This window comes from Pseudomyrmex gracilis, unplaced genomic scaffold (genome assembly GCF_002006095.1).
Source record: "Pseudomyrmex gracilis isolate BER0280 unplaced genomic scaffold, ASM200609v1 scaffold_155, whole genome shotgun sequence".
Taxonomy (NCBI): domain Eukaryota; kingdom Metazoa; phylum Arthropoda; class Insecta; order Hymenoptera; family Formicidae; genus Pseudomyrmex; species Pseudomyrmex gracilis.
Window position 1 is genome coordinate 20,315 of NW_018020739.1, and position 17,259 is coordinate 37,573.

General features: G+C 42.4%; 1 protein-coding gene and 1 long non-coding RNA gene across 3 annotated transcripts in view; one reads left to right on the forward strand and one right to left on the reverse strand.

Annotated features, from left to right (window-relative positions):
* The window catches only part of LOC109857350, a 49,172-nt gene that overhangs the window by 18,615 nt on the left and 13,298 nt on the right, over positions 1-17,259 (reverse strand). The gene's annotated exons all lie outside the window — the stretch shown is intronic.
* LOC109857353 lies at positions 871-9,942 on the forward strand. Its single transcript, XR_002250485.1, has 3 exons — positions 871-933; positions 8,334-8,588; positions 8,821-9,942. It is a non-coding gene; the product is annotated as an uncharacterized LOC109857353 (long non-coding RNA).

Genomic DNA, 17,259 nt, shown 5'->3' on the forward strand with positions numbered 1-17,259 from the left:
AGAGCTCTTCTCTCGTCGCGAAGAGGACCAGCCGTAATTTCGTTTGCACACTCCCGGCACCGATTCGCGAGAAACGTGTTCATCTTTTGTGCAACACACACACACACACACACACAACGAGATGATCGTAATGGATCTTACGATTTTTATTTTTATAACAAGTATTGTTTTTTTTTTTTTGAACTGGATTATCATTCGTTAAATCCCCCCCCCCCCCACGAGATTAAATATCCATCCGACAATACAATCCTGGATAAATTTTCCATGCGATGCATACAATGTGTATACACATAATAACGAGGGGAGAGAAAGGGAGGAAGATTAAACTATCGAGAGAGTTTGCTCTTGAACGAAACAACAATCGTGTTGATCTTGTACTTCTCATACGTCTTGCAACAACAAGCTGAATAAGCAATTAAAATTCTCAATCTCCCGTATCACGTGTGTAATTAGTAAATAAATAAATTCTGAATAAAATTCTTTTCTCAAGAACGCGCAATTACGGAACGCGCAGTCATTCTTTTGTTACGTGCTATTGCACGACGAGTATGACTCGTCGTTTCGAGCCGAACACAAGAGCGAACGAGAATTACACGTACGCACAATAAAAACATAATTTGCCGGAATAATGGCCGCGCGCGCGCGCTTGTATTAAGAACAATAAATAAAAACGCGCGATTCGACAAGTGCGAGTGCTACAGGTTTTTTGTTATGTCTCGCGAGATCTCTTATCAGAGCGGATTGTCTCGCGAGAGGAAGGAAAAGTCGGCCGGCAATTCTCTTCGGGTGACATCAGTACTCCGGGAGCGGTGTTATCGCGGTATCTGTGTATATATAAGAATGCGTCGAGTCTCGTGTTTGTGTTGGTCATCCGAGACCACTACACTATTCTCCTCCGGGCTGCGCCTAGATGCCACGGGATAAGCGAGCGAGGTATGTATACGAGGTTACGTACCGCGCAGCAAGATCACTACCGGTGATTCGCGGCTTGTTTAAATGGCGGGTCCTGCACGCCTCGTTTACTTAAGAAAATACGCGAGTCCAGTTACTAATCACCGGCGACGACGAGCCAGCGCGCGCCGAGTGTGTGTCTTGCCGAGACACCTGAAAATTCCTGGGAAACGTTCGCGCGACGAGCGAACGTCTTGATTGGTTATCAAACCCGCCGTATTATTATTTTTTTTTTTTTATGCAAAGTGTAACACATCAGAAAAAGGATCACGCAAGTTTTTTGTTTTTGCCATTTTTGATCTGATCACACGACGATGTACGTGACTGACAATGAGAGAACTTTTTACAAACCTCTGTGTGGTAGCGTGTGCATGTGTGTGTGTGTGTGTGTGTGGAATATTTGCCCGATCGCGTAAAAAATCGTAAACTCGCTTGTAACTGGTTTTCGCGCGAGCAGTCCTTTTTGAGAAGGATCAAAGGATCTGCAGCGTGAGTTGGAAGATAATTCACGCGTGCGTATGTAATTCAAGCACGCCCGTGTGCGTTCGAAATATAATTCGTAGGAAAACACGGAGTGCGAGAGAAAAAGAGGAGAAAGAGAGAAGAAGAAGAAGAAGAAGAAGAAGAAGAAGAAAAAGATGGTATGAATAATCGGAGTCGCCCAGAGGGGAGGATCCCCTCGCGTTTGCGTGTGTCATCTCGACTTGCGGTTATCGTCGAGAAGGAATGCTAAAGAGATCTACCAGCCTCTCGTGTTGGTCACCTGAGCCGCTGATGAGACCGGAATATCGCAGAGCCTCGCGAGATAAAGTAGTTATGTAGGTGCGTGTGGTACAGAGATATAAAATATCTCGAAATTCGATTTCTTCGATAAAAAATACAATTTTTGACAATTAACAATTTCATTTGATATTTTTTGCGGATTGTATAATTAATTTTTTTTTTTCCGCGTTTTATCTTGACTCTGTCGAGGAAATTTTCGAAACATTCTGTACGCTTGTGATCCGCGCTTTAGTTATACAAAAGGATTCTTTTCTGCGTCGCCTGTCTGGTTTACATGGAAAGCCGGCCCGAGTAAACCGATACCGGGCTGATAGAGAGGCATAACCCTCCGAACATAAACTGCAATATGCGAGCAAAACTAAATCGAGAGTTGGAGCGAACGAGAGAGGAACCGAGAGATTCGTCGCTCGAAAGGGGGATCTTGATCGCATGCACGGATTGCGTATCGAAATCCAATGAATTGTGTGACAACAACAAGCTCAATCCGTGTGTCAACACGCATTCGCGTGGACGCACAGCGTTCGCATCTCCGAACAATGTTTCGTGCGATAAAAAACCATATTTATGATGTTTTTTGAAAGCATTTTTATTTTTTTCACACTCGGGAATTTTTCGCAACAAACAGGTACGTCTGTGTGGATTTTTTCACATTAAAGAGCGACGTTTTTTTTTTTTTTGACATTTTCGCTAAATATTTATTTTTTAAATTTTGTCCAAAATTGTTCCCATGTAAAACTTTTTTCTAAATATTTTATCGATGACTTTGGAAATTTTTTCTTGATATCGACTTGTGCGATTCTGAGCGGTTCTGAGCAATCTGAATTATAAATCTCTTCTTCTGCGCTCGCGAGTCGTCCAAGGCTCATCCACGCGACGTCTTTGTCGTCGTTGTCGTCGTATCGTTTCGCCTTGCGTGACCAGAACGGCACGCAGAAGTTGCTACCTCTTCTGCGATGTATAAACGAGTCCTTGGATACGATAATGGCTGCGCAGCTGGATGCGCTGCGCGTGGCTCGTAGTTGTTAAATAAATTATTTCTTATTCATCGCGTTCGATTCTCGTCGATAAATGGCAGATGAATGCACTGACGATATGAATGCACCGACGATATGAATGCACTGACGCGCGTATGCCACAGACGTTCGTCCGTCTGTCGATGCTCAGCGCGGCAAAAATCTTCCTTTCAATCGCGCGTTTTTATATTCGATTTTCTCCAGTTGCGCTAACAATCTTTACGTCAATGTGTAATTATTGTTTCTCAAGAGACAGCTAATCGGCAAATGTTTAATTGTACAATTCAGATTTTTAGATTTCAATTTGCGTAACTTGTAAAATTTTTAAATATCAAATATATATATATATATATATATATGTAACTTTATTACATATAAATTTAATTTGACGTAATATAAAAATCAATTATGTAATTATAAAAAATATATTATATATATTATATATATTACGTATAAATATATATACAGGGTGTCCCAGAATAGCCGTACAATCTCTCGTAGGCAGATAGAAGGAATAAAACTGAGTCGAAAAGTCCTGAACCATTTTTTTCTATTATTTATAATAAAGGAGTAATTATTGAGTAAATCAGGCCAATCAGCGCCGATCTTTAGCCAGGCGCACGTCAGTGAGCGCTCACAAACACCAGGCGCGCGGCTCACTGACGTGCGCGTGACTAAAGGTCTGCGCTGATTGGCCCGCTTTACTCAATAATTACTCCTTTATTATAAATAATAGAAAAAAATGGTTCAAGACTTTTCGACTCAGTTTTATTCCTTCTATCTGCCTACGAGAGATTGTACGGCTATTCTGGGACACCCTGTATATACAATATATATACGTATAAATATATTAAAATCTAAATTATAATATATAATATAATTGTAATACATATATATATACATATATATATATATATATAAATTTTACAATATATTACAATTATTTAAATGACAATATATTTCATCTGTCAAAATTACTTTCTTCTCTGCCGAGAATTACATAGGAAGTCCCGCGAGACACACACGTGACACGCGACTTGAGACCGGTACCGGTGCACAGACTGTAGTACGGCAACACACAGTTGAACAGACACGGTGGAGTAGTAACAGGAAGAATTACGGTGAGAATTCTCACGAGAGATTCGCGCACGCCCCTCCTCTCACCAACCCTCTTTCTTCGCCGCTCTCTTGAGGTGAGCGCAAATGCGTAAACAGTGTAACAAACTCGTAATGGCGCTATTATCTGCTTAAAACCACACACGGGTCGATTACGTACCGAAGCGCCTTCGTCACGCTATATCTCAGCGCCCTTACTTAAGGGAGCGCCGACCTGACGCGGGCCCCCCGAGAGAACGCGCCGACACTCTTGTGTGTATACATCCACGCGGATCGCGCGCGCGCGACTCGCGCTCAGATATTTGCTAGCTTCGCTGGAAAACGAGCGTTTCCGGTGGCGGCCGGCGACGGCGATGCCTCGCCTTTCTCGTTCTCTATTTATCGAGCCATGAGAAACGTAATCTCGCTCTTATCTCGCTTTCTTTCCTCACTCAGAAAAGACGGACGCGTCGCGTCGCCGAGTTTAAAGACCTTTTAATTGTGCGCACGAGTTCTTTCTTCTTTCGTTTTTAGAAAAAAAAAAACAACGAAAAAAAAAATTTATTTTCCTAAGAAGAGAGATTTTTTTCTGTTCGCAAATTCGAAGCTAAAAATGTTTCGCTTGAAAAGAAAACGACATTTCCTTTAAATCCCGAGATTTGATGGATTTCGCGTTGCGAAAAACATCAACGGTACAATGTGAAAATTGCATGGCCAAGAGCGCGATGCTAGATAGGGCCGCGATTGCAAACACCGAGACGGGAGTTCAGACAAGCCGCGCAATCGTTTTTACACCGTGTTTCCGCGAAAGCGAGTCTCGGTCGTCATCTTATCCGGACATCAGATCGAAGAGCTCTTTTAAAGAGCGAAGCTAAGCTCCCGTGTGGTATTGTAGAAAAAAAAAAACAGTCGGAAGACGAAAGAGCGAAAGAGAGAAAAAGGTCTCTTCCACGCGCGCCGCGAGCGAACTTCAGTTTCTGCCTCGCGCGCTCGCCGCCATTCCTCACCTACTCGCGCGAGCCTTCGGGAGGCGGAAGAGAGCCATTAACAATCCGAGATCTTGTTCCGGCCGCGATCACGCTGTTTTCTTTGTAATTGCTTCCCCTTCCCCTCTGCCCCCCTTCCGTCCTCCTCCCCTCATCAAGTTTTTTACACGCTCATCGACAATCAACGCCGACCGGGGAGGGAAGGGGGAGACGTATGATAACGCACCGGGAATTCCTCGAGGAGGAGATTGCGCGCAATTGCGCCGTTTAATTGTACCGATTTCGTTCTGGTCTTTTTCCTCGATCGTTTCTCGTTTCCTGTTACCCAATGCGAATTCCGAGCGGTCGACGACCTTCGGATGACGAAATGACACGGGGTATATTTTATTAATTTATTAAAAATTATTTTAATTACACATCCTATGATTGTGAATTTCTCGAATGTAAATCTTATCTCTTGCACGAGCTTGTAGATTTTTGTTTCCTTTTGCGAGATAGGTGTGTATCTTAATTTCTCTCTCACAGTTTCTTCTCGCATTCTCAGTCGCTATTTCTTCGAGAGAGACGACAATTATTTATATAATTTGCTACAACGCGCGATTGTTTCAAAGTGATAATAATATGTTAATCGAGTTAATAAGATACGCACACACTTTGAAAAAGCAAACAAATCCGTTGTGATGAAGAAGTTGATTAATCTCCCACGAATAGTTCTTTCCGCCACGTCATTATATCAGTCAGCTTGATGCGTGACGATTTGTTTCGTCATCGACGCGACGTGCGCGAAGAATCGAACGACTCCCTCGGCGTTTCCGGCCAGTGAGAAACATAATATTCTCTTGTTGTAAAACCAAAAAAAAAAAAAGAAAAGAAAACCGCGGGAGAGCGAGCGATACTTGACTCGATTTCATAATTATCGCGATACCGTAAATTCGAGATTTATTAGCGTAGCAATATTTGCATAATTGCTCGCATAATTTGCAAGTACGGAGCTCGCTTTATGAGACTTAAATGAGCGTTTTAAATGAAACAAGCGGCTCGAATTAAAGAGAAACAATATTCTTATCTGCTATTATTATTTTATTTGTTAAAACATTTATTTTATTTATTCTTTATTTGCATATATTGAATTAAAATGCGTACGATTTCACCGAACAATATCGACAATGAAAACAATTAATAAAAAACTATAGTCCATTAATTGAAAAAAGCAATTGTTCTTGTTTATTGAGTAACTATTACAGAAAATTCAAACGGCAGCGAGGCATGGCGAGCGCGGCTCTACGCTTTCTGAAGACGATCTACGAGGTGAAAACTGAGGCAACGCGCGGAAAAGAATGAACCTATTGTTTCGTCCTGATCAATGACTGAGTATCCGCTGTGCGCGAAAGAAATCCTGTTACGCGCGAGATGTGCAATTCGTCGTTGCGAATCTGACGGAATAACTTGTTAATTATATCAGCCGAACGTAAAAATTCATGTAAAAACCTGACGGTAATTTCCTTTTCAACGATTGTGATTTTGCGAGTGATAATTAGAAAAATTAATCACTTCGAAAACAATATCGAAATAATGTATCTACTTTTATCGTTGCAGAGACATTGAAAAAGTTTAAAAAAAAATTAAATTAAGATTCATTTCGTTATATAAAGTTTTTATTACAAATCAAATATAATTTACCGCATAAATAATTTATCCAATGTAATTTGCAATTTTGAAATCAAATCCGCAGTACAATCAAATGCTATCTCCGACACGCTAAAAAAACGTAATTGAGAAAAATTCCCATTACAGTGGCGAATAAACGTGTTTCTTTGCCGCGTTGCTGCCTTTAACCACGTTGTTCCTATTTGAAGACTCACTGAACTGTATCGCAAAACATCGCCCGGCCGTTAAAAATTTTTTGAGACGTGCGATAAGTCGTCCTCTCTCTCTCTTTCTCTCTTTCTCTCTCTTTCTCTCTCTTGTGTATCAAGGGAATCGCGCCGCGATTCACATCCGGTGGTCCACCAACGTCCCCATTCATCGCCGTTTGCGAAGCCGCGTTTTTCGAGGTCGGCGAGCTTGCAAAAAGTGACCTTTCCCGATCTCTCTCGGCGGCAACCTCATCAGGTTTCGTTCTCTAGGATCGAGTCGGGCTTTGCACGCCATATGGCTCGAAGAAACCAACATGCTTCTCGGCGTCCACCGAAAGAAGCTCGTTTATCATTCTTTTTTCGATAATTATCTCCTTAAATAAGCCATAATATATACGTAGAAAAAAAGTAAATGATTTTTTTTAACAATAAATTTTATCTACTCGTAAATTTTGCTTCATTACTTAGTAATAAAGTTTCGAGTTCTCGAAATAATTACTTCATTAAATAAAGAAAATTGTAGATAGGATACTATATACATATATATATATATATATATATATAATATATAATATATATATATAAACGTTTGTCATTTGTTAAATGTTAAATTTTATTTAATTTTATTTGCATTTTGTCTCTAAATAAATTTTAAGATCCATTAAAAGCTCGAAACAGACTTTGTTATATATTTTTCTATTTCTATACTTATTGTTATATACATATCTTCTAATTTGTATTTGTGTAAAATGCGATTCTCGATACAACATTAAAAAACATTTTTCTATAGTCAACGGTAACACTCTTAAACAAATGTAACTCAGAAAAAGAAACAATGAGAGAGAAGCTGTATAGAATAGAATTTAAAGGACAATTTTTGTGTCACTATGTTAATGAATGCAAATAAAATCTGCATCGCTCTAATTGCACGTCACGACGTAACTAATTGTTGTAAGCGTGCTTGAGGTTTTGCAAAAGCCTCCTCGGAGAAAGGTTAAAAATTCTCGTGTTATGCCTGGATGGCCTGCCGGCTCTTCTCTCTGGATGGCTCATCATCGTTAATACGAGGCAACCGTTGGCAGATGCCTGATTCCCTCTTTACACAACTTTTTCCCCATCTCCACCTACCCCGGTTCCTTCCTTGTAATTACCGATCGCCTCTGACGGGATCCAGAATTAAGAGCTTCCGCGGGACAAAGCACAGGTATTAAGACGGTTTGCGTTTCCACGAACCGATCGGGGGCTGCTGATCGTATCCCCTCCTGAGACGATTATCCGGCCCTGGGGGAAAATCGAAGCCGATTTTTGTTGCATTCCGAATCGTGATTTGTGTATCGGCGAGTCGTGCAAATACGTGGAATCGGAGCGGAATTTTTCTTGCTTGTTCCAATATCGTCGGATGAAAAAGTTAAGTTTTTCAAACGCGTTGCAAACATCGTCGATGATTGTAGAGAAATCTTATCGCGAAACATTATCGACACACGCATTAAAGATAAAAGCCGTACTCTTGCGCAATAAAGTAAAAACAAAAAAGAAAAAACGGAAACGCGACAGGAAGAATCGATTTCTCACAATTGCTTCGGCCGCTACAAAGCAGAAAGACGAGGATGAGACGCTTCCGACGTCGGACAATAAAGTTTAAATTTCAGATGACACTGTGGGACATCGCGGACGTACCGTCAAAGGGAAAGATAGAGAGAGAGAGAGAGAGAGAGAGAGAGAAAGAACGAGAGCCGCACCACAAAAATCTTCCCGCGAGCCTTTCAGCCGGACGAAGAAGCCTCTCGCCGGAAGTCGGTCAACCTAAAAGACCATGATCAACTTGGGAAGCGAAATGGGAAGAAAAAGGAATACGCGAGAAAACGACTCATCGACGACGATCTTACACAGAATCCGTGACGGAGGTAAAACAAAAGTATATAGTTGCACGGGATATTTCGCGATATTTTTTCTCTCGTCCACAAATTTCCTTCAGATTTTTTTTTTTTTTTTTTTTCGCATCGATCGTATAATTCAATCTCTGTGTTGTAAAATAAAACACAAAAAACTCGCTGTTGGTGTTTCTTTACGATCAAAAAACTGCCAAAGGTGGAATCGTTCACGCGAATTTCTTTTCGAACTCGTTTTCCTTCGCAGCTTCTCGTGTCGGAGCAGAAATCGGCGCATCATCTCATCCGGAGTTAAGAAACTTGAGACAACAGAGAGAAAGAGAAAGAAAGAGAAAGAGAGAGAGAGAGAGAGAGAAGGTGGAGGGGGAGGGGAAGAAGGGAGAGAAGGGTGGAAGACGTGCGATCGTTTCGCGTGAGCGATTCTCTCGGATGCAACTCCCGATATCGGCGCTGCAACGAGTCCGCAAAAACGCATTATGCATCGGCTTATGCGAGATCTCTTCGCGCCGCTATCATCGGGGAAGAAGGCACGTACAGAAGGCGCGATACAGTTCCCAGTGGAGAGAAACAGTCATGCGCGAAGGCCTTGAGAGCAGCTGGAGGCCTCACCTTGGCATTCTTCAGCGCGATTAGGGTCGTTTAGAAGCTCCGGATGCATTATGGATGGGGTGCATATCTCTGAGTCAATTAAAGAGCGTGCGCGCGCGCGTACACGCGTGCACGTCTCTTCCTTCCTTTTCCTGCTTTTCTCTCCCTCCTTTTTTTCTCTCTCTCTTTCTCTCTCTCTCTCTCTCTCCGCGTGCCTTCTCCTTCCCTTTATCCGATTCTTCTTCTATTTTCCCCGCTCGTCATGCTGCGTCGTATACATATACCTGCGCTCATTACGGGGCGCCCGACTGATGAGAAGGTGCATTGACTGCGGTTGGACGTGATTTTACGAGCTAAGGTAACGAGAAATCATCTCGGCGGACGATATTGCGTAAAAACGATCTGGTTAACTGCCGGCTTTGCGCGCACAGATGTACACTCGCCGATTGCAATTTGTCTGTCAACTATTATTCGATAGCTGCAAAACGCGCTTCTCGCTTTTTCCAACGCGTCTTCTTTACAAGCGAAGTTGTTGCTTGTTTAAGTTTTTTTTAAAAAAAATTTAATTCCGCGAGTTAGAACGTCGATGGAGAATATTTCACGAGCTGAAAAAAATTACGCGCGCGAGATCCTTTTTCCAAATGATTGTATATACTTATATACATTGATGTAATCATCATATTAATGCGTCCGTCAGTGGCACGTGTCGTGAATGAGGGGGATCTCGCTTGAGAGAAAGAGAATCGCATTCATTTCGCAATCGGACGGCGGCTCAACAACATACAAGCGAAATTATTATTCCACGATCGGTCTTTCTCTAAATATAATCGACCGGTTTCCGGTCTTCGCGCACACAGGCGGCAGAAGCCGCCGCCGCCGCCGCCGCCGCCACTATAAATACCTGACTTCGAGCATGCGTAACCACAGGAAGTTATACACGCACGTAGAAATGTAGACGCTTGTAATACACGTTGTGTACAACGTTTCTCGACGAACGCGAGCGTACGAATGTCAAAATTCGAACATTGGAAGAATATAAAAAAGAGTCGAAACAGAGTTCGCAACCAAGAAGAAAGATACGCGTCGCTGACGCGATTATAAAACACACGCGGATTAAAAAAACAGAAGATTGTTCTAATTAACTTAAATTTAATTGGAAAATTATTTCTTTTAAATGTTAACTCTTCCGAACACTCTTTAACTTCTTCCTCTTCTCCGTTCTTTTATCTTGCTTACATTTATATAAAGGGATTGTCGCGAATGCGGAGACGCGCAAGATATCTCGAGATACGATTTGGTCCCGTGATGTTGGTCCGCGCGTTACAACAACAAGCGGCGGTAAATCGCGAACTCTCTTCCGAGAGCGGATTTCTCGGAGTGCGACACAGGTGCGACCGTCCCGACAAGAGAGCAGCAGAGATATTCCGGCTGCTGTGTGCGCGCAGCGAGACGAGATGCGCGAGGCGCTTCCAACAAGGTTGGAAATCTACTCTCTAGATAAGGAATCTACTCGGCGCGGCGTGGCGCTTCTTTCACGTCGGAATAAATTTGCGCGCGCGAAACACGCGTTCGCTTTCCTTTCCTCGTTAGTATATCGCGCCGGGCGTGCGAGTTCTCGTTAGCGAGTCTCCCGCGGTTGCAGAAAAAAAAAAAATTACGTATCGATATTATCGCGCGCACCGGACGTCCTGCGCGTTCGTGACTATCGATTTCTCTCCGCACATACATATCCCGCCGCCACTCCCCCGTGTTCCCCGTCGCGGGAACGCGCGTTTTCAAGACTTCACCAACAAGTCTCCAGTTGTTTCGAGACGCGCGTTGTTGGTGACTCGTCTATTTTTTTCTCACGGCGCCTTTATCAAAATGTTCGCGTTGACATTTCATTTCGCGGACGCTCGAGATGAAATTCAGATCGCCGCGTGATATACGAGAATCGCACAACTTTTCGCGTTACTTACTTGCAAACGCAACGTATATAACGTCCGAAAGGATGTTGATTCGCGCGCGATTGTCGTGTGACACGTACCTACAACGAAGTTCAAAGTCGCGGTGTGCGTTTCCACGTTTTATACCTCTTTAGTTTAGGATCAAGATCCTAACTTCTGATCGAGATTCAGAAATATCTGGAGCAAGCGCGTGGAAACAATTGCGAACGCGGCGGGCGATGTTCGCTCGCCGCGCGTTTTTCGCAAAGCAAACCAATTTTCCATTATTAAGGTCTCGGGCGTGCGAACGATTTCTGCGCGTGAAATCCACGCGAGTAGGCAACAATGATCGCGGTCGAACGTTTCCATAAATATTGCCACGATTTCTTACGAGTGACGAGATACTAATTGCCAATTAGATGAGAGAGCTGTATATGTTTTCGGGCGCCAATTTGTTTTAAGAATCTTCCGCCTACGTTTGTAACGAGTATCTTGCGAATTAACTTCTTAGATGAATTAATCTCACAAAGAACAGTTTTATAATAAAAACATTTTGCTTAATAAGCTACTGCTAACTAGTTTTTGCCAATTAATAAAAAGAGCCATGAACTTCGCGAGCAAACATGAGATTATCCTCATTCTTTTAATTAATGTTAACAAAGAACAACCGCGCGAACAACCTACCGACTTCTATTTTTTGTTTTTTTTTTTTGTTTTTATCAGTCACATTTATCTTCACGCTCCCATAAAGGATCCCAAAAATACGCGCGACCGGGATAAGAGAGAGAGAGATACGGTCTAAATATAAAACGCGGGAGACGTGATGAAGGGTTCGCCGAAACAGGCGAAAAGGTTGAGAAAAGCCAGCGTCCAGCTTTCTGCTTTCATGTCGAGAATTATTGCGACCGTTCGACCCTTTTTTTCGCGCACGTCGCGAGAACGGATCGTTTCGCTCTCGTGGCTCCTATAAAATTTGTCGAAATATCGCTCTGACGACAAGACGAAGTAGCCCTCGCGTCCTCCTTGTTTTCAAAGACACAAACTCGCTTCTGTCTTTTTCACATCTCGCGGAATTAAGATCGACACACTTGCGTGACTGTCTGTCGGATTTAATTCTGCGAGAGCGCTCGTTGAAACGTCAATTACAAAGCAGTCAAAAAGCAGAGCAGAGCCGGCAATCTAGAATTATACCCGTTCAGAGGTTGCGCGCGCGCGCCATATGCGTCTGGATGGGATTACTTACCGCGAGAGAATGCCTCGCGAAGCCGTTGCGGCCAGGAAGGAGGAAGCAACCGAAATACGCGATTCTCCTGCAAGAAAATATCCGTGTCGCATATGACGCTCTCGTCAGGAGGTGCGCGAGGAAATTCGTCAGCCAACTGGAACGTGGAAGAAGTCGAACGTGTGACACGAAATTGTCGCGCTGTGCAATTTACGCCTCGCGCGTAACAATGCCCGCGGAAGAGGGTGAGAAATTATTAATAAAAACAAAACCGACGCAAAGTATTGTTTTCATTTTAGAAAAAAAAAAGAAACAAAATAAAATATAAAATACTTTACGTTGTTACTTAATTGCGGTTTCTTTGATATTGAAAACTTGTCGCGCGCGCTTCGATTTACTAGAGACTTCAAACCTATTTTCTTACTGTTGTAGGCTAAGAAAAACATTTTGAAAAATTTTTAAATATTTTTTTGCGAGAAAAATAAAAATTTCAAAATAAAAGTGCAAAATATTGGACTTTTCTCTCTGGGGACTGAAATTCTCATTATGCGGAAGGTTAATATGCTCTAATGTGAAAACACGATCTTTTCGCAAGACAAATCGAATTCCACACACACACACAAACGCTACTTTTTCCAGAGAAACATTCATATTCCACCAAGTTTAGTGTAATTACGAGATGTTATGTTGCGCGCAATTATGCAATTACCGAGACTACTACTATAGTAGTCTACTACGTCAGCTAAGTATTAGTTAAAGTCACGTTTCTATTCTTACTCCGTTAGTGAATAACCTGTCGTTGAATTTTCCTCGCTATGAGTCATCGTTCGTGTATGAACGAATAGCGTTTCAATAGAGCACGTAACGAGAAAGTGGAAGAACGAACATTCGGAAGAGTCTTTTGTGCGTGTGTGTGTGTGCTTTGTGCGTGTCGTAAGAATTTTCGTCAAAAGAAAAAAACAAGAAAAAAAGCGACCTGACACGTAAGATGCTTCGCAGACGTTTGTCACATTAAAAAAAAAAAAAAAAACGATCCTTTCTTTACATTCCTATTGAAGACCACACACCGAAATGCTAACTGCGCAATCGTGAGATTGCAAAAGCGTGCGTTGATTTCTCATCGCGATTTCCTAAATGTCCGAATTGGCATTCGCACAATTCACAAAATATGTCTGACTGGAAACAACGCGTGCGAACTGGTTTTCTTTTCTAAGATGGTTGAAGAGAGAATGGAACGACGTGATGACGTTGAATATGTCGAAAGCGAGACGCGTCATTGTCTTTGATTGGCTTTTGCAAACGAGACTTTCTTCCTCGTTCTCTCGAGAATCTGCATCAGATCCAATCGGATCGGGAAAGTGAGAAACGCGCAAAATTCCACGACGGAAAATAAAAAAAAATACACTTCTTCTTCTTCTTCCTCCCCACTGCTGCGGAAGAAAATAATTGACAGATTTACGATTCTCTACCTGTGATCACCGCGTGTAAGCTTATTAGCTTGTCATAAATTTTCTCCGAAACAGTTGCTTAAAAAACGGGGAACTTGGCTCCTTACGAAACGAGTTATACGACCTCGATAAATAAGAAGGGAGAAAGAAATATATTGTCTTACATCGATATAAAAGTGCACTTTACAAAAGAGAGAGAAAGAGAGAGAGAGAGAGAGAGTATTAAAATATTCGCTTCACGCTTGAAATATATTCAGCTTTGATAATTCGCAGATAATTCTAATTACCGAACGCGCGGAGAGATAGGATTTGAGAAACGCTTTCTTACCACGTACGCGTTTAATGAGCGACACATAGGTAAGCGGCAAAAGAAATTGCATTCAAGATGGTTATCGGCAATAAAGAAAATTACAATAAAAAAAATTTCCGGCCTTCGCGTAATCTCAGTCTTTGCGCGATAACAAAAAAAAAATGAATGATCAAATCAAACGAGATAACGGTGACAAGTCGAGAGAGACTCGTCATTTTCCCGGAGAGAACTTGAAAACGCGATTTCTTCGATTAAAAGAGAAACATACGCGTGTCAGTATTAAAAAAAATTCAAAGTCAAAAGTCCGTAGAATCTCGATCGACACATGTCTTTTGCGCCGCGAAGATACGCAATCATTGTCGCGTTAATCGCGCGAGGTGGCGGCGGTGTAACGTGAGTCAATTTCCCTCCTCTCCCCCCCCCCCACCTCTCCGACAAACTCGTTACAAACACCTGATGCGCTCCTCGCTCCTCGTTCGCGCGATTAGTCATCTCATCAGCAGCCGAGGAAAGAAAAAAAAAAGGGGGAGAAGCATCGCGCGCGGGTTTTAACGTGACGCGTCGTCCTCCTACTCCGTCTTCTCGACGTGCAGCTTCACGTCCGACAACGTAATCGAGGCGCATGCTAAGCGGCCGGATCGAGGTTGTCAGGTCGTCACACTCGGCGTGGCAGTGCAACAATGAGCAACTGGAATGAGCGAGGCGAAGGAGAGAGAGTCCGGGCCGGAAGCTTCTCATAATCCCGCGAATGCCTGAGAGCGTTGCAGCCCCGTGCAGCAGCCCGGCGGCGCGGCCACGCTTCTTTTTACATTTAGAGAATGCTAGAGAGCGCGGCTTCACAAAAGTGAAGCCTTGAAATTCGGGGCGGGAATGATGACGATCGTCGCGTCGATGCGAAATACGGTACGGCGGCGGTTTTGTCCCGTCGCGTCGGGTAGGTAGGTAGGTACGCGCGCGCGCACCGGATGTCTTTTCAACTACGGAAATTTGTAAGAGAGAGAGATCGACCTAAGAGGAGAGCTAAGAATACCTACTACTACTGGCGGTTGCTTTAATGTCGTCGCCGACGAAATTGTTGTAATGTTGAAGGATTTAGTTTAAAAAAAAGTTTCGCAAAAATTCTGTGTTATATTTCGTTTGACAGTATCGCGATTTTTTTTGTTTTTTAAGACAAATCGGACGTACGATGTGTTATTAGCGCAATTATAGTTTCTTTTTCGGGGAAGACGCACTTCCGGCGGTAAAAAGAAAAGCTGTCGAAATTCCTTGCCGACGACGACGTGTCGGGGACCGGAATAACTCCGAATCCTCGTCAGACGCGTGAGTATATACGCGCGTTTTGTAGAAATGGATTTTCGGAAGACGCTCGCGGTTATTACCGAGGAAAGAGAGAGAGAGAGAGAGAAAGGAGAGGAGAGAGAAACTGCTTAGGTCGTCACAAGACGGATCGCAATTTGCTGTATATCCTTCGGGAACGCGACGACATCTGGAAACTTTGTTCTTGCGGTCGAAACCTCCTCCGTGATCGCGTGCGAGGCGCGTTATCTCGCGCGTATTTCGTCGGAATTCTCTCGAACAAAAAGTTCTAAGCCGAGCGTGTGTCATCTTCTCCCCCACGGGTCTCGAACAGGCACTTCGCGTAATTGCCGAGCGGATCTCTTTTTGGAGAATCCTCGATCCTCCAAACCGTGAGGACCCATTAAAGTTCCGGACAATTTGCCGCCGATTACCGACAATTTTTAAATTCGCTAGAGAACAATGACAATAGAAATTTTAGAGAACGTATAACAGGATTCTCTCTGTATTAATGCCAGATATTTTCGTGACGCTTCCCCTCGTCTCTCCCCGTCTTTATTCGTCGTCTTCGTCTTCTTCGACGATTTCGTCGAGAATGAATTCCGTTGCCGTCGACTATAGTGTTTAGAAGACCATTTACTGTCATTACCGACATCGTCGTCTGCAATAATGTCGGGTAACGGACACGTTCCGGAAACTTAATAAATCCCATAATTTATGCCTGCCATGACTCATAATGTCCACGTGCAAACGCGTGAAACGTAACAGCAACGGTTTTTTTTCTTGCCGATAATAATGTCTATTGATTTCGCGTCATCGAAGTGATGAAGGTACAAGGCGACGGTATTGTTATTTAATTCGCGATCGTCCGTAATATAGGATCGTAAAACAATACTGTTTTCTTATTTCAACATATGTATATGTTGTATATGTATATGTAGATAATTCTTTCTCTCTCTAATTAAGTAAAAAAAAAACGGCTATTTACAGAATAAACAATAAAACTAAACAAGAAGACTGTCGATTAAGCCGGTGGTGGCTGTAGTATTTTTTCAAATTAGAGAAGAGAACATTCACCATTTAAATGTAAATTTCTCTAATTTGAAAAAGAAAAGAAAAAAATACTACGGCCACCACCCAATGAATCGACGGCCTTCTGGTCTCGTTTAATTATATTTTTTACTCTCTAATTAAATATAGTAATGATAACACAACAATATAACATAATAATATAATAATAATAATTAATAATAGTTCGAAATACGATAAAATAACAATCAGATATACATATGATTGTCATTTCATTCGCACACATCGACACGAGACATAAACTATTTATACGTAAACCAAGAAATATTAATTAATAATAAAGATTATCGTGTTTTCTCTATACACATGTGTACAAATATTTGCGTAATGTCTCCCTTGCTTCTGGTAAACTACGTTCCGACGTTCTTTCTGTTCCGCAATCTGAGCGTGGAAAGGAAGACCTTTCGTGGTTCGAACCCTAGTTAAAGCTATCATTTATTATAATATCTATCCGGTTACGGGTCACGGTTTTGGTTTGTTGGGGGTCCCGCGTAGTTATTAAGGTTTCACCGTGGAATCACCTTACTCGCAAAGCCTATCGCGTGCTTCAAACGTAATCAACGTTGTACGTACGTAAGAACGTTCCGAGAAATACGCCGAGATAATGAAGGATTTACTTCCTTTCTCCCATATTGTCACACACGCTGCGTACACTTTTCATGTTTCCGCTTTGCGACATCTCGTGCATTCGATCGTTTTCGCGATAAAAAAAAAAAAAAAAAAAAAAGATATAACACGAAAGACCTAAGTAAATAAAATTACAATTAACGTTTTTCTCCGCTAATGACAACACGCGGCAATTGTCTTC